Below are 22,277 nucleotides of genomic sequence, written 5' to 3'. Positions count from 1 at the left end.
CCAAATTTCAAACCTACTAAAAAAATTACTACTAAACCAAAAAAAAAATGTTTTCATAAAACAAAAGAATATATTAAATAATACACTCTTTCTTATTTCTTACAGACTCCAAGAACCCCAAAACACACCAGAAGACATAAAGAAGTGAAATAAATCATTTTTTTAAAAAACAACATCTGAAATAACAAACAAAACTCAAAGTAAGTATAATATTTTCATTATAACATTCAACCAGATTTTCTACTTAAATAAAACTAAACAAACATTCTAATTCAAACACCCCTTAACTTAACACCAAACACACATAAATTCAATAAAATTAAAAACACTTCGCAAACACAGTACAGATATTATACAAAAAAAAATAACTATTACAACTCCACCAAAAACTTACCTCTAAACAGCTGCTGGACAATAAACATAAATACATTTTACAACAAAACACAAACTTCCAAAACAACTAGTACCTTAACAACAAAAACAGAACACCAACCTTGTTCTTACTACTAATAATGTAATCACAAATGCCTTAACAACAATATTTCATTTTAAAAGCATTATTGACAAAAGCATTACTAATAGGCACCATTCACACTACATCCCTCACCCCACCCCCCCCAACCACACCCCAAAACCTAAAACCCCCTGACCCCCACCCCCTCCCCAAAACCAAAAACACCCCACCCCCCAAACCCACCCCAAAATCTAAAACCCCCTAACCCGCCACCTCCTCCCCAAAACCAAAATCGCCCCACCCCCCAAACCCACCCAAAAACCTAAAACCCCCTGACCCCCCACCCCCTCCCCAAAATGAAAAACGCCCCACCCACCCAACCCCACCCCCAAAATCTAAAACCCCCTAACCCCCACCCCCTCACCAAAACCAAAAACGCCCCACCCCACAACCCCACCCCAAAACCGAAAAAACCCTACCCCCCACCCCGTCCCCAAAACCAAAAACGCCCCACCCCACAACCCCACCCCAAAACCTAAAACCCCCTGACCCCACACCCACTCCCCAAAACCAAAAACACCCCACCACCCCAACCCCACCCCAAAACCTAAAACCCCCTCACCCTCCACTATTTCCCCAAAACCAAAAACGCCCCACACCCCCAGCCCCACCCCAAAACCTAAAACCCCCTCACCCTCCACCCCCTGCCCAAAACCAAAAACACCCCACCCCCCAAACCCACCCCAAAACCTAAAAAACCCTCACCCCAACCCCCTCCCCAAAACCAAAAAAGCCCCACCCACCCCAACCCCACCCCAAAACCTAAAACCCCCTAACCCCCACCCGCTCCCCAAAACCCAAAACCCCCACTAACCTAATTACCTCAATAAATAACACACAATCACCAAATATAAAAGATAACAAACCACCTACACCAAACACTTACAAATAGAACACATTATATATTAATTAACTTACTAATTAGTAAAGTAATTCCACCACAAATTTAATAATAAAAACTGCAAACTTCTTTTAACCTATTTCTTTTATATGATTTACAGATATTTCACAAATGGCATCGCAGGGAGAAGCAAGCTACATAACCTCAAGAACCGGAAACCAGCTACTAAAGTATGAAGGTTATCTTTATTGCAGAGACAAGGTTGTCAACGGCAGGAGCCATTGGAGGCGTGTACAATTCTACTCTTCACATTGTAGAGGCAGAGCTGTAACTCTAGAAAACACCGTTGTTAAAACAACAGATCACAACCACTCTGCCTCTGCAATAGAAATTGAGATAAGAGAAAACATACAAAAAATAAAAAACATTTCACACACCTCCAACGACTCCTGCGGATAGGTTATAAGGGAGATAGTACAAAATATTCCAATACAGATTTCCGGTAGCATGCCTTCTGTACCAAACCTTAGAAGAATATTTCAACGAGAAAGACTGGCAAGTAATCCCCAACATATAACACCACAAACCTATGAAGATATTAACATCCCCCCAGAACTAACAATTACCTTCTCCAAAGAAACTTTCCTCATTCACGACAATGAAAACCCTCAAAAAAGAATTTTAATATTCAGCACAACATCCAACTTACTAATCCTACAAAATAGTGAAATTTGGATGATGGATGGAACCTTTAAATCTACACCCCATCCATTCACTCAAATTTACACCATACATGCCACAAAAAATAACACTACAATCCCCCTAGTGTATGTATTACTGCCTGGTAAACATTCCTCTACTTACAATGAATTTTTATCAACGATCAAAAACAAAACATTAAATAAAACACCTAGAAAAGTAATACTAGATTTCGAATTATCAATGATAAATACAATATTAAAAATATATCCACAAACCCAAATTCAAGGATGCTTTTTCCACTTTTCACAAGCATATTGGCGTAGAATGCAGAAATCATCCCTAAGTAGAGAATATTTCTCAGATTTCATACTACAATTTGAATTAAAAAAACTCACAGCATTATGCTTTGTACCACCTACAAAAGTAGATGAGTATTACACCGCAATAACAGAGTATAACTATTATACACAAAATGAAGACAAATTAGAACCCTTACTAAATTACTTCGAAGAAACCTGGATTGGACACCTAAACAGATCTGGTCACAGACGAAAGCCAAGATTTCCAATAGAATGGTGGAACTGCTACCAAACCTGTTTAGAAGGTGGTGCAAAGACTAATAATGCCATAGAAGGATGGCACAATGCCTTCAATAAAGTAATAGGTAAACCCCACCCAAACCTTTATCATTTCATTGAAATTTTGAAAAAGGAACAAAGTTTCCAAGAAATGAGACTTGCTCAATCACTGTCAGGTAGCCTGAACCCACACACAAGTAAGAAAAGCAAAGAAATGACCGAAAGAATTTTGGCAAAAATACAACAATTTGATACAATAACACCATCAGACTACCTCAACAGTTTAGCATATATTCTACATTACTACCAACCACTAACCTACTGAAAAATTGCTTGCCAGTTCTAAAACAACCAAACACCATCAATTAAATTGGCATTTTTCAAAAACAAATTACACTAAATTAACACAACAAAAATTGTTCCTACCTTTCAAGTTTTCATGTCTTTAGCCAAACACGTGATGCTGAATAAATCTTCTTCATTAATATAGAAAGAAGCATCTCATACTTAGAAAAGAAAAAAAAAACATTTATCATCCAAAAACAATTAAATATATATTCATATTAAATGGATGATAAAATAACCAACTCTATATACTACAAAAACAATCAAAGAAATAAAATATAAGACTTTACCAAACCAGAAATTCGAAAAAAAATATCTAAAAAACGTAAAATACCAAATATACTTGTTTTTAAAGAAAAAAAGTACAAAAATTAATCACATACTAACCAAAGCCACATTATTAATTAAAACATTAACTATCAAGAAAAAGACATGAAAACGATATAAAGGATACTACTGACACAAAAGAAAAAATTAATCACAAAACCTACTACAATGAACTTAATTTTTTTTTCATAAACCGAACAACTCACTCCCTCAAAAATCCCAAAACTAAATTTATCAAAAAAATATACAATTCTTTCCAACTACTACAAAAGCAGTATAATCATTTGTAAGATAAAACACTACTAAACAATTTTTTTTACTTTTACGAAACCACTATCATATACAAAAATATACGAAAAGAAATAATTCAACATAAGAAACATAACAAACACCTAAAATCTACTACCTACCTTATAACTACCTCCGACAACTATTTCTGTAATACAAATACCCTACTACATACTGTAAAAAAAATTATAATCCCGCTTACCTGAACGAGGTCTCCGCTTCCGTCCTATCTTGACCGCGACGCTCCTCCGACTGAATACAGAAGACGTCAAACAACGTAAACATGGAAGAGCACTAAAAATAGAAAACTGACTATTTCACTCATAGACTATAATAGGGAAAATAAGAAAATACCACAGAAAATAGATAAAGAAATAGAAATAAATAATTAAAACATTTATAAAAATCTGTAAATATCAAATAATAATGTAAACATTTTTTTTGCATTTTTTAAACTTGATTATGTTAAAAATAAAAAAAATGAAAAAAAAGAATAGTATTTTAATTTGTTTTAATTACATTTGTATGAAAAAAACATTATTACAAATGCAAAAATTTCTAACACCTAAAAAAAAAAAAATCTAAATATAATCTACAAATATTTATTTAATTAATTAATTTTTAGAAATAATATTAACACAAATTAATATATATTAAATTATACATCCAAAAAATAATTAAAAAATACGAATAATATTAATTACATTACATCACAAATAAATAATCAAAATTAAAAATAAAAAACATTTGACCAAATTTTAAAACTCACAAAAAAAATTACAACCTAACAAATATTTAAAATAAAAAAATGTAACATTATGTTCCAAAATCTACTATACCAACTACTATACTATTAAAAAATCAAACATACTTTTTTAAACATAACTATTTAAAAAAAATATATTTTTACACCTTCAATAACAACAACAAAAATACAAAACCTAAAATTATAACACAAAAAAATAATTCACCCATAACAAAAAATTATAAACTATCAAAACATGTCCAAATCATAATCCACCCATGAACCAAATTGCATCCCAAAACAAAAAAATAACATACATAAAAAAAAACCTAATCATAAAAACAGTACCCCAACCATAAACCCTACATCCCCTGTATCCCACCCCTAATTCTAAATATACTTTCAATAAAAAACATAAACAATTAACCAAATACAATTAATAATAACATACTACTAATATACTTCCTACTCATAACTCCTAAATCCCATACCCGCAACATAAATTACAACATATAAAAAGACACAAGTACTTAAATTAATACCTCAGTATTAATACACTTCCCCACCCATAACCCCTACATGCCATATATCCCACCCTTAAACCCACAACATAAATTACAACATAGAAAAAAACACAAGTACTTAAATTAATACCTGAGTATTAATACACTTCCCCACCCATAACCCCTACATCCCATATATCCCGCCCCGAAACCCACAACATAAATTACAACATATAAAAAAACACAAGTACTTAAAATAATACCTGAGTATTAATACACTTCCCCACCCATAACCCCTACATCCCATACATCCCACCCCAAAACCTACAACATAAATTACAACATATAAAAAAACACAATTACTTAAAATAATACCTGAGTATTAATACACTTCCCCACCCATAACCCCTACATCCCATACATCCCACCCCTAAACCCACAACATAAATTACAACATACAAAAAAACACAAGTACTTAAATTAATACCTGAGTATTAATACACTTCCCCACCCATAACCCCTACATCCCATATATCCCACCCCTAAACCCACAACATAAATTACAACATAGAAAAAAACACAAGTACTTAAATTCATACCTGAGTATTAATACACGTCCCCACCCATAACCCGTACATCCCATATATCCCAACCCTAAACCCACAACATAAATTACAACATAGAAAAAAACACGACTACTTAAATTAATACCTGAGTATTAATACACTTCCCCACCCATAACCCCTACATCCCATATATCCCGCCCCGAAACCCACAACATAAATTACAACATATAAAAAAACACAAGTACTTAAAATAATACCTGAGTATTAATACACTTCCCCACCCATAACCCCTACATCCCATACATCCCACCCCAAAACCTACAACATAAATTACAACATATAAAAAAACACAATTACTTAAAATAATACCTGAGTATTAATACACTTCCCCACCCATAACCCCTACATCCCATACATCCCACCCCTAAACCCACAACATAAATTACAACATACAAAAAAACACAAGTACTTAAATTAATACCTGAGTATTAATACACTTCCCCACCCATAACCCCTACATCCCATACATCCCGCCCCTAAACCCACAACATAAATTACAACATAGAAAAAAAGACAAGTACTTAAATTAATACCTGAATATTAATACACTTCCCCACCCATAACCCCTACATCCCATATATCCCGCCCCTAAACCCACAACATAAATTACAACATATAAAAAAACGCAAGTACTTAAATTAATACCTGAGTATTAATACACTTCCCCACCCATAACCCCTACATCCCATATATCCCGCCCCTAAACCCACAACATAAATTACAACATATAAAAAAACGCAAGTACTTAAATTAATACCTGAGTATTAATACACTTCCCCACCCATAACCCCTACATCCCATACATCCCGCCCTAAACCTACAACATAAATTACAACATATAAAAAAACACAATTACTTAAAATAATACCTGAGTATTAATACACTTCCCCACCCATAACCCCTACATCTCATATATCCCACCCCTAAAACAACAACATAAATTACAACATATAAAAAACACACAATTACTTAAATTAATACCTGAGTATTAATACACTTCCCCATCCATAACCCCTACATCCCATATATCCCACCCCTAAACCCACAACATAAATTACAACACATAAAAAAACAAAAGTACTTAAAATAATACCTGAGTATTAATAAAATACCCCACCCATAACACCCACAACCCATAGAATCCATTACTTAATCCACACACTATACTTTAAAAAATTAAACATATAATAATTAAACCCTAAACAAATAAAAAACAAAAAACAAAACTCACCTTAAAATTCATCAAAAAATAATTCACTTACCTTAAGATTCGTTGTTCTGGCATTAGTTGTTAAGGTAAAATCGTTGTTAAACCAGTAGTTGTTCAAAACTTCGTTGTTAAGACCCAGTAGTTCTTCAAGATTCGTTGTTAAAGCAAGTAGTAATACAAACGTAGTTGTTCAGGTTGTTTCCCTTCCAGGATGAAAGCCAGGCGCCAAATTTATGGAATGGCGCAATCTGGTGCAAAGGCTGGGCTAACGTTAGGGAAATGACGGGTGCCAGTATGGGAGAATGGTGTTTTGCACCAAAAAATGATGTTAGGCTGGTTAGAGTAAAAAAAGATGACTCGAACCAGCCTAGTGTCATTTCTTGACGCAAAACCATACATACCACATGATTCCTGTCTTATAAAAGACAGGAGTCATGCCCAACACCCTAATGGCCAGCACAGGGGACAAGGGTCCCCTAAGCATGACCATTGCACCCTGTCCCCATGTCAGGGACCCCAATGGCACTTTAAAATGTTTTTAAAAAACACTTACCTCTACTTACTTATACTAACCTGGGATGGGATTCCCCCATCCTGTGGGTGGGGGTGATCCTGGAACTTGGGGAGGGCACCTGTGGGCTCTTTCCATGGTGTTTTCCCATGGAAATGGGTCCACAGGTCCCCTAACTCCTGCCCAGACCCAGATGTTAAATAATGGCACTAAGCAGGCTTTGCGCCATTATTTAGGCCCGCCTCCCTCCCGTGAACCATTTTTGCAAGGGAGGATTAATAAGCCGCTAGGGCCTTAGAGTCATTTTTTTAATGGGAATGCCAACCTTGCATCTCATTGACGCAAGGTGGTTTCACGCATCCAAAAATAACTTTAACTCCAAAATGTTGGCACTAGACTAGTATCAAAATGTGAATATGGAGTTAAGTTTGTGCTGAATTAGCGTACAAAAAATTACGCTACGTTATAATTAGTATAAATATGGGCCATAGTGTCTAAATTCTCTTTAGGGGTTCATTTATTGATTCCTTTGATATCTGCTTGTTCCAAGAGACATGCTCACTTGTCCCGCAACACTGAGCAGGGCTTGTCAACTTCTCCTTGGCTGGCACCACCTCAGGTAAGGGCAAATCTACGGGGCTGTCAATCTAGATCAAGACAACCCTGTTTTTTGCATGCAAGGAGATTGATATGGGCAGTGCAAACATACATTGTATCTCTCTTTCTTTTCCTGGTGGTGGGGCGTAGTACCTATATAACGTGTACTGTAGGCACAGGGGCAAAGGCACCGAGCTACAAGTAATCAATTTTATTGGCACTCATATGGCAGACCTGTCTGTGGATTCCTGTCAAATAGTAGCAGGAGATTTTAACTGCAAATTTGAGCCACTGTCTGTCCCTTATGAGGACCCCACTGGTGATGAGGACAAAGCCTGTGGTGTTCCTGGTATAACACCCTGCCTCCCCAACAAGAGGTGGTCTGCTGATGTTTTATAGGTAAATGTGTTCATACTTAGTAATTACCTTCATGCATGCAAAAAGAGAACCTATCTGACAGAGAGGGGAGTCATACGTACCACCGCCCACAGCAGTATTCTAGCTTTATTGAGTATATACTGCTAGACATTTCAATGTGGCCTACCGTGGAGGACATGGTTGCAGTCCCCATGCAGGCTAGGGATCACAATGCTCTGGGGGTACCTTCGGGAGCCCTATGTAACACCCTCCCGAACACCTTATATGATCCTCTGGACAAAATGTTAGTCCCATCCAATAATCAATGCAGGCCGAAGTGGAGTTCTCTGGCAGGATGAGAAACAGCCCTTGGGAAAGTGTTTGAGGTTGTGTCCACTGGTCTCAATGTGGAAGTTGTTGAAAATGTGTCCCTTGACCATATAGACTCTACGATGAGACTGAGTGCAATCCACAGCTCCATGTTTGCTTTCCTTTGCAATTTTGTTCCTGGTAGAATCTAAGCACATCCCGAAGCAGAAGAAAGAGGTCCCCTGGTATACCAAATCTGGTTGAGTGGCAAGATATGCCCTCTCCAGATCCATTAAAGCTGGGCTCAGAATCACTATCTGTGCAGCCAGGTCTCTCTACAAAAACACAATCCTTAGTGCTAAAAGAATCTGGGAACACACAAAATGAGACTGAATGTTGACTGCTATCAAAGAAAAGGACTACTGTTCTTTCTGGCACATTATCCCCAATGGTGATACTGGCATTCATGCCTCATTGGACAGTAATATCTCTGCCTGAGTCGAGCACTTCACCCAGTTATATTTGAGAGATGCCGATCAAGATCTGGGCCAGGTAAAACTGGGTTAAATCCTCTAGTTGTGTTGTGGTTGAGTATCCCATCGAGCCAACATCGCAATGGGCCTATTATATATCCTGTGCAGAGATTTCTAAAGCATTAGACTGGATTATACCAAATAAAAATCTGCTGTATTGGAAATACATTAACTTGGGGGGTGGCAGACTCTTTGTGATCTTTGTGGATCTTTATTATGCCTTTGACCTCGTTCCCAGAGAATTTTTGTGGAAGGTGATGGCAGAGATGAGGGTCCATGAATATCTTTTAAAAGTCACATGTAAACTACACTCAAACAATTTTGCCCACGTTAGACGCAGGCCCGAGGATGAACTGACAGATTGTATCCCAGTAAAGCAGGGAGTGAGGCCGGGGCCCTAACCCTCTTTCTTTGATAGATTAATGATTTGGTTTCCCAGCTTGAGAAATATGAAGGTAATGCCCCCTGTCTTGCTCAGGTTAAGATCCTGGCCCTACTGTTTGCAGATGACAACCTTTTGCTATATAAATCCCCATAGGGGAAACGTTTGGATTACTTCAGGTCCTTCTGTAGGCAGCAGAGCCTGGAGAGTAACCTCGGCAAGACCAAATACATAAGCTTTAACCCTTGCCCAACATCTCATTCTAATCGGACTCTCAAGAGAACACCACTGGAGAGAGTCTAGATGTTTTACTGTTTTGGGGTTACTGTCTCTGAATGCTTCCACTGCTCACACCATGTTCAGATGCGTAGGCTCAAACTAGAGCAATCAGGGTGTAGTTTTTTTGAGGGCCCAATGTGGCTCTTTTTTCTGTAGGTTACTCCTGCCCTAGAAATCCATACACATCAGGCCCTTACGGCTACTTTCTATGGTAGAGAAATATGGGGTTTTCAGAACACTAGACCCTTAGATACAATAGCAAACTGCTTTATAAGGAGTTTAAGCAATCTACCAGCCAGCACCTTACTTGTCCTACTATGGTTAGACTATGGTCTTAGACGTAATGACGATATAGCTGTGTTAAAACTGCTGTTCTATTGGTGGAGACTTTGGTTAGTCCCAGAACTTATGCCATTTTGTACAGCAATAGAAGATGTTCTGGGTTTGCCTGGGGCGTGTAAGATTGTTTGGCTTTGGACCATGATAGATTGACTGGGCCATATTGGGTACAAGAACCTCTGGTCCTCCCCAGCTGATGCCCCCTCTGTCTCCAAGTCAGAGTTAAAAGATACTTATTGGCGCCAAATTGACAATTCAATTCAAAGAAGAGTGGCCAGGGCACACCAATAGCATGAATCCTGATCCTGATAATGTTCAAGAATAAATAGAAAGTTTGTTCTTGGAAGATGATGTGTAGATATTTATTATAGGTGCAGGTAGAAAGTAGAAATCTCAATCAAAAGACTGTGTTGTACAAAATGACCATGTGTCCAGAGCAGCCAGATGGTGATAAATGGTCAAAGTTCCACGAAAGGTACATAGATCAAGCTGCTGGTAGTCATGAGTCCTTGGGAGGAATCAAATAGTATAGGCAAATGATGGCCATGATAAGCCTCAAGTATTTGTGGAGCGAATAAACCCGTGCTGTGTGCGTCGGGGTTTTGATTTCTCCCAAGGACTCATGACTACCAGCAGCTTGATCTATGTACCTTTCGTGTTTACATATAATGTTTTATATACATCTGAAGCCTTGACAAAGTCTTGAAGACGAAACACGTGTTGGCTGTTTTGCTGTATGGACTTATTGTTACATTCGAACATCCTATTGTAACTTTGACCATTTATCACCATCTGGCTGCTCTGGACACATGGTCATTTTGTACAACGCAGTCTTTTGATTGAGATTTCTACTTTATACCTGTACCTATAATAAATATCTACACATCATCTTCCAAGAATGAACTTTCTATTTATTCTTGAACATTATCAGGATCAGGATTCATGCTATTGGTGTGCCCTGGCCACTCTTCTTTCAATATGTAGGCAACCACCCACTCTTCAGTGTGTGGCCCTCCGACACCTGTGGTGGCAGGTGTTAGGGCTAGCCTGGCACCCAACACCATATTGTTTAAATTTTATGACTTTGCTCGGATTTCACTATTGACATACGCTTTGCAGATGTGCAAGCACTCTCTGGCATCCGCCACCTTCTTCGCCTGACTTGACAATTAAATTCAATACTCTCCTAGGGCTGGATCTCTCACTGACTCTTTCATGGAGATTAAAGTAGATTACCACCTGGAGGAATCCTTGAATGAGACTGAACCCCCTCACCCCTTCCAAAGTCTTTATATATTAAATTTTGGATGGGGACCATGCCCACTTGCTCCTACACATGAAATAGCTGACCATGTTGTATTTTTGTGTATGTTATATCAAGGCATTAGAAGGAAGTTGTTCTTACCAGTCTGCTGCAATCTAGGTTTTAGAAATTTTAGGACCCCATATAGAATATTAAGAAGTGACACTAGACAATATATCATCTTTGCTGTCTCTCGATTCTTAATGTGTATGTGTAGGCTTAGACTGAAAATGAAGCCTAATTGAGGGATTGGGTTTTATTTAAAGCTGATATTTTTAAACTTCGTAACTGTAACTATAGACTGCCGTTGTATTAAATTGTGCTAAATTTGGATTTTTATGATATGCAATGTGAGAGATTTGCATGTTAGCTTTTATGAATTGAAAGTTTTGCATAAATGATTTTATTGTTCTTATTTATTTGTATCTACTCTTGAAACATGCTCTTTTATGGCCACAAGGCTGAAAAGAAGAATATGATGATGGTCTGCAGGGTGGGCTGGGTAAGTGCGTCCTCCTAAAAGTATAAAGGGAATTGTATCATCATAAATTTAGGGGTCCACAAGATGGCCCGCAGTTTGTTGACCTTTTCTTTTGACCGGACACATAATGAAAGCAAGATTCTGATGGGCCCACTGTGTTATTTCTATAAATCTCAGTTGGTTTCTGGCCATGCCAACTCTGTACATCTCAGTACCCTCAGGGTCTATTGGATTGCAATGTAGCAGTCGTAATCTTAACCAGAAACTTAATCAGCTTGTTGCCACCAGCAAATACTTCAACACTATGCACTCATCTGGGGGTGTCCCTGTATCTAATTGTTATGCAGTTCTTTAAGTTGATCCCAAATTGGCTGACTGCTTAATATTCCTCTAGAGGTCAAAGCAAAACCTGTTCCTGTTTCTTCATCCTTTGTGGTAAATTACCTTGGGTCCCAGAGGCACCTCAGCACTTGTGCTCCCTGTTCATTGGTGCCATGCTCTTTATCACTGATTAGTTGGAACATTGCAAGGATTAGTCCCATTATTAATAATGCAAATTGGTTGATGACTATAAGTAGTTTTGACATTATTCTTTTCCAAAAGACCTGGGCTACTTGACCTATATCATGTGATCAGTGTTCATGCTTCTCAGTTGCCACCTCTCCATCTTCTTGTGGTCGATCTAAGGGTGCTCTTTCAATTTGAATTAATCCATCACCTAATATTTCGGTGGCTGAATTGAATACTTGTTCTGCTTTTCAGACTGTGCTGAGTGAGGACTCTAGGGGCTTGATTTAAGGAAAGTGGCGCTGCACCCAGTGCAGCACCACTTTCCTTGCACCACTTAGCGTCCCCACTACCGTCACTATGTGTGCTTTGTATTTAAAATACCGAGCCCCACGCGGCAGGGTTTGGGGCAATACCATAATTTTTTTTTATGCTATTGATGTACTCTGCAGGAGTAGGTCCAAAATGTTGGCGCTACTCCTGCAGAGTACATAGGGGCCCATTTTAAATAATGGTATGCCTTCTTTTAACGCCTGCTCCTAGCGTTAAAAGTCCCCAAAAATATGGTGCAAGGAAATCTCATAGATTTACTTGCACCATTTTTTCGTCCCCCCTAACGGGGGAACACCCCCCCTTGCATACATTGTGCCTGACGCAGACATAATGTGGCACAAGGGTTTACAAAGTGGCACAATGCATGCATTGCACCAATATGTAAATATGGTGTAGGAAAAAGGCCACTCTAGCACTGCCTTAGCATAAACAAATGTCTCTATGGTGGCGCTAGGGGCACGTAAATATGCCCCTCGGTGTTCTTTTTACTTTTACTGGATTCATTGTTACAACAATAATTTTACTAATGCAGTCGGTGATAATTTTGCTAAATTGTTTTCATCTATAGAGGAATTTAAGGCCCCTGAGATATGCAAAGTTAGTACAACTAAATTGTATGATATGTCGTGAGTTTTATGCTAAACTAAGGTTTAATACTGTTAGCTTGGGGGGGGGGGGGTGACTGCAATTGATCATGCTGTAGACCCAGACCGCAGAGCTGCTGAGTTTGAATCTTATATAGCAGTGTGCAATGTTATCAACATCATCCACCTTTTTGATAAAGCTGAATCCCCGGTGCAAACTGTTAGAGGGCAGAGTTGCCCTTCTGCCACTGACTATAATTTTTTATGCATATTTGTCCTCGGTTTTTAACGAGGGCTTCTTCCTAGTAACTGACTGGGGTGATCATCATGCCCTAGCGGTAACAAGGCGCTTCCCAATATTAAAAGTGGTTCCCCTCACTAGAAGGTTGTGTTACAATTTGCTTCTAAAAATGGCCAAAAGTCTATGTTAGTCCCTGTTGGCACCTGAGCCTTTTCTTCCTTCCCTTATTGCGGACGACCTAGGGACCTTTTTTGCCTTTTTATCAGACGTTATTAAGGGGGATGATATGTTGGTTCATTTCGGGAATTCCTGCCTACGTATTAAAGAAAGCCAAATGAAGCTAGAGAGGATTGTTCCTGATCAGCCCAGATAGGTCAATACTTACACCTCCTCAACTAACGGTAATCACAGGAAGGTAATCCTAGGATTCTGAGGTTATAAACATATGGAAAGTCTATAAAAACATTTAAAAATGAGTAGAAATTCCCTGCTAATGACAGATTGGGAACAGATAGAGGCTGCAGCGCCCCACAAGAACAGGAAACAGTTCAGGAGGTTACTTAATAGAATAGGTCAAAGGGTTGCCTCGGCCAACACGCTGCGATCCAGCATTACTCGCAGTAAGTGGGTTTCCTATGTTCAAGCTATTTACCTCGCAAAGGAAGATGAGAGGTTAACCCAGTTGCTACTTAGTAATTTGGAGGGTGCTGCATGTCTGTCTCTTACTTTAGTCGAAGTCACCCTGGCTATTAATCTAAGCCCAGGGATGAAGGCTCCCAGGCCTGATGGCATACCCACCGATGTGATTAAGTGTAAAACTGAGGTCGGGGACCCTTTGCTTACAAACTTGTTTAACATATTTTTGAGAAGCAGGTTATCAAGCTTATTGTCTCACTCAGTGATTATTACGATTTTTAAGAAGGGCGACTAAGACACCTCTAGGTGGCTGAGAGTCATTCACTCATTGACAGCAATGTGAAGTTTCAAGGCAGTGTTGTGTTTTCTTGCCTTAAATTCTGGTCTCACTAAAATAAAATCATCAACGCCTGTCAGGATGGTCTCAGGTTGGGACTGGGTATAGTGAACGCATGCATGAATTTGCCCCTTATTTTAGGCAGCTATAACATTGCTAAGCACCTCGCTTTTATGGACCTATCATCTGGGGTGGTTGAGGTCTCTTTGGTACCTTTGGTGACTTTTGTACATATTCTTCATGTTGACCTGTCAGCCAGAGTTTGTTATGGTATCATGGGACTCTTTTCACATATCTCAGGGGTACGCCAGGGTTGTATCCTGGCCATGTTATTAATTACTCTTTATACCGATAATTTAACTTGCCTAGCCAATGCCCCTGTTGATGTTCCGGTGAGTGGGAAGACCCCCATTAAACCATTTATATATGTGGATGACACAGTTCTTATGGCTGAATACTCGTCGCAAACTTGTAAGGTCCTTTGAATCTTTTATGGGGGAAGTGGAGCTAGTCAACAACTTCAGCAGATCCCATAGTATAGTTTGCGGCCCAGGCAACATTAACATTTTGCATTTACCCATTGGTGGTAACATCTTGACAGGGGTTAACAGTTTCCATGCCTATATATTTTTTTCGACTCTCCAGGCACTCAGCGCGCTCAAGTCGGAACACTTGTCTGTAGATGTCTAAATTTGCAGCAGCAATACTTAACCTTCTGCAGTCCCAAGGCCAGCCTGTCATGCTGCTCTGTGTATAAAGCTAAGGCCCATATTTATACTTTTTAGCACCGCATTTGTGTCATTTTCTGATGCAAAAGCGGCGCAAACTTTCAAAATACAATTGTATTTTGAAGGTTTGCGCTGCTTTTGTGTCAAAAAGCGGCGCAAATGTGGCGCTAAAAAAGTATAAATACGGTCCTAAGTGTGTTCCAGCTGCTTCATATGGGCAGGTGTGTGAGGCTACTCTAACTAATCATTGCTCCAGTCTTAGGATAACTAAGTCTGTAGGTGACCCCTCACAGTCCCACAAACCAGCTCACACAATATTATACATACGGAGTTATCATTGCATACGTTTTGGATCTAGTGCGTTTGGCACCTCTGATGCGGTGGGTGTCTTTCTGAGCCTCAGAGAAAGCAGGTCTGAACAGAGGTAATATTAAGAATTGTCTAGCTTGTATGAATGGGCTCAGGCTCCCATGCCTTGCTTACTTGAAGGATTCCTTATGTAAGATCGGCCTTCCAATTTTTTTTATATGCCAAAGTCCCTTTCTAAGAGTGATAACCAGATTGCTAAACTTACTTTTTTTGGAGTTTAGTTGGACAGAAAAAGTAAGGGATGAATTAGAGAAGCCCTCTGTTAAGCATTATATCCTACTCCTATTCTGTATTTAGATCTCCCTTTAACCTGGTGGATGAGGTCCCTTTTAGCTTGCTTTAGGGCTGGCACTGTTTAGTGATTACTTTCCGCATGGGCATGAAATGTTTAGTAGCAGCCCGTGGGTTTGCCCATATGATGATGTGTTTTTCCAGTCCTCACTAAATATTTTTGCAAGATTTTTATGATGTATTTTAATTAATGTTTAGAACCAATTTAAGGCATTTAGCATTCAGGCAGTGTAGAATTTTGTTGCTTTATTTAGAACTTCTAGATAATGCTGAGGTGTGTTTTACAGTTAGTTTAGTTCCTTTTTGGAGGCAGCGGTTACAGCACATAAATATATGGAAGGCTAACTGGCTTTCAGTTTTGTGTTTTAATGTTCTAAGTCTGTTTAGTCAGATGGACACTTGGAGGCTTTTGATTTTAAAGTTGCTGGTTGTTGGTAGGGTCTGTCTTTTGTGCAGCTGTCACCTAATACATGTATTTTGCACTTTAAATCTGTACATTGTTTATGCATTTTATCATACTTCCTGGAATGTTGTTTTATTGTTTTATGTATGCTATATCTTGTAAAGGCACATATGATTTTTTTTAAATTAAATAAAGGATTTCAAACAAAAAAATGGTGTGGGATTTTTCTTGTGTTAAATTTTCACTTTATTACTGTTTGAGTGCTACATAAATGCTTAACACATTGCTTCTAGGTTCAGCCTGATTGTTTTCCTGTCAAGATACCAGAGGGTAAAGCGCAGGTTAATTTATTGACTTTTGTGGTTCACCCTGACAGGGATTGTGGTTTTTACTTGAGAAGGATCTTCACCCTCCTCAATCAAAACCCAAACTTCCTACAATGTACAACTGGTTACTTGACCTGCATTGTCTCAAATCTCACTGCACAAAGCTGCAAAGGGTATGCAGCAGGAAATCTTACAATTTGGTTGAAAAGTCTCAACACTCTCTTTAAATTCTCTGGGCGGTAAATAAATTCACAACTTAAAAAAATTTGAACATCACCTTTCCAGTCATTCCTGCACCTACGAAACTTGCAGGAAGACTTCTCAGTCCAGAGAACCATCAGTGGCAGCAGGAAGAAGGCCACTCAAAGTCTCTCTTCAGCAAGGGCTCTAGCAGTCCATTCCCTACTGGTGTAATAATTTTGATTCGAAGAGGCCCTTAATACTTTGATACCCTGTGTGTGGACTTTTATGAGGCCAATTGTCAGGAAATCGGTGGTGATCAGGATTAAACTAATAATCAAAGAGAGCCTGTTCTCAGCAAGGGTAAGGTAATTATGGAAGAGGGGTTCTGTTTACTCAAGGCAATAACTGAATGTTTAGAAGGAAAAGGACAAGGCAGAATCTGTGGACTAGCACAGGTCAGAACCGACTGGGATTGAGATCAGGGAACTGAACTGGATAAAGCCCGCAAAAACAAAACTATGCAGATGAGATATATTTGGAGCAATACAAAATAAGGAAAGATGATGATATAAGCACGATAGCCAGACTATCATAAATGATAGTTTGCATGCTACTTGGAAATGTATGTCTCCATGGGAGGAGCAGATCACACAAAAGGCAAGCAACAGTTACTTTCATTGAGTCTAGGAGGACAAAAGTGCAGGGTGATTTTCTGCAGGAGGCGGTAAGCATCAGAATCTCATTGCCACTTTCAATAATAGTAATTTTGATATCACCACAAGCATAAGAGACAACAAAATGGAATAGAGCAAAAAACATAGAAAATAGGAACGGCCCAGGGAAGGCAGGACCAAATTCTAAGAACAGAATCAAGAATCAATCCTGAAATCAAGGCAGCAACACAGAACAGGAATGGTTGGGGGCTCAGTAGAAAAGATTGTTGCAAGCACCAACACACTGAGCTTACAGTGCAGAAACAGCTTGCGGCACAGGGAAGGAGCACAGGTGCAGAGGGTGAACCAGGTGTGAGTCATCATCATTCAAGCGTTGGGAATCAGGAAACCAACAATAACTGAAAGGCTAAACAGGAATTTGGAGAAGGGACAACTAAGGAAGCCAGCCGGCACAAGGTAGGAAACAGAGAAACCAGTAACAGAGTATGTAATGGAATTAAGAGTGTGACAAGGTTAGGAAGCAAGTCTGGAGGTGTCAGTATACCTCTAGTTGTTATCAGCAATGATGCTGGACCAAGCTCCATCTCTTGGACAAGATCTGGATAAGGTTTAGCAATAGAACAATGTATCACACAATGCATCAGAATGGTAAAGTGAAAACAAGACTGGAGAGTAATATAGAGGAAGGTTTGTCATGTGCTGGAGAGTGTGTTGGGATGGTCAAGTCTAAAGGCAGGATTTCACAGAACCTACATGACCACCACCTACTGGCCTCCTCTCAACCCATCCTAACTACTACTCACTATGGGAATGTGGCCTCTGCTTTCTAACAATGAATTTATATTTTTTTAAACAAAAACAGATCTGCCTGAGAAATAGAGTACAGCAGACGTAGTTTGTAATAATGAACAGATAAGTGTGTGGGGGTGGGGCAAACAAAAAGAAGATGAAAGATACAAAATATACTTTACGAAGGCTGGAAGGCGCTTGTAGGCATCCTGATTAGGCAAGAGAATAGAAAATATACATATGCTATTTACCAAGTAACCAACAGACCAGGTGCAAGAATACGTCAAAGCACACTCCAGAGCAAGACCTTGAAGTATGGAATCAGTTTACGACCATGGTCCACGTTGCTCGCACTTTCCATATATTCTGAATGCTGGTCTTGTTTTCATATTTTGAAATAAAACAGTATTATTAAATGGTCAAAAGGTGAAATAATGGTGCTGTGCAACCCATAAAATAGGTTAAAAAAAACGTTATTTCTGTTGCCCTATCCATCTTCTAGTCTTCTCATTTTTACTTTCCTGTTGTGCCTTCACTTGCTCTCCTCATCTGCACTTTTACCCCGTGTCTGCCTTCATCTGCTATCTTCACCTGCACATCCATCCTTCCCAATTTTCCCTCTGATCTCCACATCTTAACCGAAATCCCCCCTCCGAATTCTCACCCCACACTTACTTCCATTCTGTAGTCGTCAAACATTGGACTTATTGCACTACAAAAAAGGAGGAAAATTACGAAATAAATAAGCCAGCGCAAGAATTCCACAAGGCAATGGTATGCATTTATCCTGACTCACGTATCCTTAAACCTATGCATTTTAGATTTTAAAATGCATGGATATGGAGAACTCCTCACAGTTGGAATAGGACTGGGAATGTCACAAACATCCCATGAATATTCATGGAATCCTGCATGTGGTGTACCTTTCCATGCTTATTCCTTGGAATGCTTGTGAATACCAGAAAGTAGTAAATCTACACTTGCACGTAGATGTAAATCTGAGCGAGGCTATTCATTACGTTCTTTGTGCATCAGGCCAACTGTACACAGCTATGATAACTTCTTAGGCGGGTGCAGGCTTGGAGCAAACTGGCCCTTAAACTGGTTGGGCAAATGCCCTATTGTTTGGCTAAATCGAGGCTTCCTAGCCTGGGTCCTTGCCGATAGAGAGCTGTATAAATAACGTGATAAGTGTTATTCATAGTGCTGCATATGCGAAGGAGCACTCAAGCGCGCATTCAAAAGTTCTCATTTTTTCGTTGCTATCTTTTACAAGTACACCATAAATTACACACTCTCGCTTAGAAATGACGCCCCTTTTACGCCAGGTTAATGCTGGTGATAACGCTGGTGACAAAACAAAGACCTAAACAGGTGAAATAGACACAAACGTTTGTGAAGGTAATGCACTTTTGCACCACAAAGTGCAAAGCGGGGAAGCAAAAATCAGTGTCAAACGGACACCGATTATTATACCAGCTAAGGCCCCAATTTCAGTGATACATTCAACTCTCCATAATTATATGTTGACCTGTGTTCCCACAACCAGATTTACCCAGTCGGGGAACACGGTCTCAAATTTACCAGATGGACATTCCAGTTGATAAAATGGCAAGAGCTGCATTGTAACCCGGGACAGTTTCACGTCCCCTGCTCGACTCTCAGCCATGGCACGGGGGAGCCCTGTCAACTGGCATTTTCCTCTTCCCTCTACCACCCTCAGAAGCCACCTCTCCCTACCCCCACCCTCCCCCCCCACACTTTTTCGAGATGCAGAGGATCCCTTACAGGCAGTCACCACCTGCACCGAGCAGGTGATAAGTGTCTGTATTAAACCTAATGGATTCAAGAATTGTGTGTAGGATATTGTCTGGAAACAGGGTTCCGCGTATTTATTCCTTATTCTGTGGAGTTTAGCTCCAACATTAGTATAACTGCAGGAATTCCATGCTGAGATTACAGCTGTATGAGTAATTCCTGCCACCCATGCTCTCTGCATGGGTGGCATCTCATGTAATCCGGCCTTAAGCGATGCCTGGTCACTTAAACTATTCTCCAGCCACATACTTCAGGTGCTGTTTCTGTAAACCCATTTCATTCCTGTCAACATACTATAAAGAAAAGAGGATAATGTTTGGCAGAATATGTAAATATTACTTACTGAATCTATCGGTTCTGGTGCCTGGTGACCAAAGACATGCACAGAGGATGGCGTCTCTCGCCTTAGTAAAACTGAACCCTTGTATGTGCTTAGATCCAATAACAGTCGTGACGTATGTGAAGCTCTGACCTTTGCTCCTTCTCCATCGATCTGGAGGATCAGGTTGGAGTTTAACCCTGTGTGCTTCCTGGTACAAACCTGTGAAATGTAATGCATCTACCCAGTCAGAAGAGCATGCCCTTACTCAGTGAGAACTCTTAAAAGTTGTACAAAAACATTATTGAATCTAAAGATGAATAAACAAAAGCAACCTTCGATAAAACGAATCCCTTTCTTAGGCTGTGTTTCAAAATATTGAGTTTTACATATCTACTAGAAAAATATCAGATTATAGATATCGATTATCTCTATATTATCATGGTAAGTATAGATTTATTTTTCCTTAATCCACATTTATACCTTGACAGTCAAGGAATGCAGGGATGGAGTGAAGCCTAACAAATCTATACTAGCCTATGTATACTGCCAAACCATATAGGGGCGGAATAAACAATTGGAAATCTGAACATTCTGGATTGAATATTTTTTTTTTGGTTCATATAGAAAATTAGATATTTTGATCTACTACCGCAACATTCGAAAACAAACATATTTGTTCTGTGAACAATGTTATGTAGGTCCTGACTGGACACACAGCCAATTTTCTGCACATCACTAGATTGTTCAGAGACCTAATCATGCATAATTTGAAGATCATTGTTTTATGTACACGCATCATGCACATTGGCTAAAGTATAATATCAGGTGCTTTCAGCTCACTGTACTTTAATACTGTTTACATTGGTCTCGCTAATAAGCTCATAAGCAGTTTGCAAAAGCTATATAACAAGGCAGCCAGCATGTGTCTTAACACTGCCAATGCACTCACATGAAACCCACCCCGAAAGACCTTTCATTGACTTCCAGGAGCTGTCAGAATCAAATTCAAGGATCTGTGATTTATCCATAAAATCTACCAAAGAACTAACATATCTGCAGAATCCAGCAGAACATAAAACCCTAACCAGAAACCGTAGCTCATTGTCTGCCCTCTTAAATCATCAATGGCTATTAAACGTCTGGCGCGTGCCTGGGGCCCCAGAAAGAAATTTCTACTCACTGGTTCCAGTTGAGGCACCATCACTATTCTCACCTATGGAGGTAGCCTGAATCTTTGGACTTGGCGAAGAGTGTAGTAGTCAAACTCATTCAATCACAAATCAATTACATTATGCCATAAACAATTTTAAACACCATGAGCAATTTAACACTCAATCAGACTCCAAATCAAATAAAGTTTCAAAGCTTTATTACAATTCCAAACACAATGTCACATATATGGTGCACAAGACTAAATTATAAACATACATCAAAACCGTAGGCTGATCAAAACGTCTGAAAAGGTTTAGCCTACTAAACATCAACACTGTAAAACACTCCAAAAGAAGGGGGGTGGCCTGGCCATCCCGTAAGATAGCCACAACACTGAGGCTCGGCTGTTTTCCCCCGTGCCTTGGAGATCCCGGGGAGACTGCTGACACCCTGGGACTGTGAGGGGACCCCTGGGCCAGCTGAGGTGTGTTTTTCCCCCCTACTTCTTATTGCCTAGTGGTGGCCGACTGGCAATCCTGGACCTAGCTTTTCTGAGGCCCCACTACTGATGACCTGCGGGCCTGTTCGGCAGCAAGACTCGAGCCACGTGGCCCCGTCGGTGAGAAGGCTGCTGCTGAGGGCTGGCGCGGTTGGCTTGTGTCCACGATGAGCTGTGTGGTGACAGCCATGGGGCTAGCTTGAAGGCCTGGCACCCCGCCCCTCCCCCATGCTTTGATATGATGTGAACGACAAACAGGAGTGAGCACCCGCGTGAGCTTCTGTCTTTAGTTGGCCCTACCTCTCAGGTTACTTC

The 22,277-nt window shown here is 39.6% G+C and overlaps 1 protein-coding gene across 1 annotated transcript in view; it reads right to left on the bottom strand.

Annotated features, from left to right (window-relative positions):
* The window catches only part of LOC138261719 (5-beta-cholestane-3-alpha,7-alpha-diol 12-alpha-hydroxylase-like), a 90,358-nt gene extending 69,942 nt beyond the window's left edge, over positions 1-20,416 (bottom strand). Inside the window, exon 1 of the mRNA XM_069211023.1 lies at positions 20,333-20,416. The gene's annotated coding sequence lies outside the window, so the exon portion shown is untranslated. The remainder of the gene's footprint in view (positions 1-20,332) is intronic.
* Positions 20,417-22,277: the final 1,861 nt, after the last annotated feature.

This window comes from Pleurodeles waltl, chromosome 10 (genome assembly GCF_031143425.1).
Source record: "Pleurodeles waltl isolate 20211129_DDA chromosome 10, aPleWal1.hap1.20221129, whole genome shotgun sequence".
In the NCBI taxonomy this organism is placed as follows: Eukaryota; Metazoa; Chordata; class Amphibia; order Caudata; family Salamandridae; genus Pleurodeles; species Pleurodeles waltl.
This window is presented reverse-complemented; position numbering and strand designations above follow the sequence as displayed.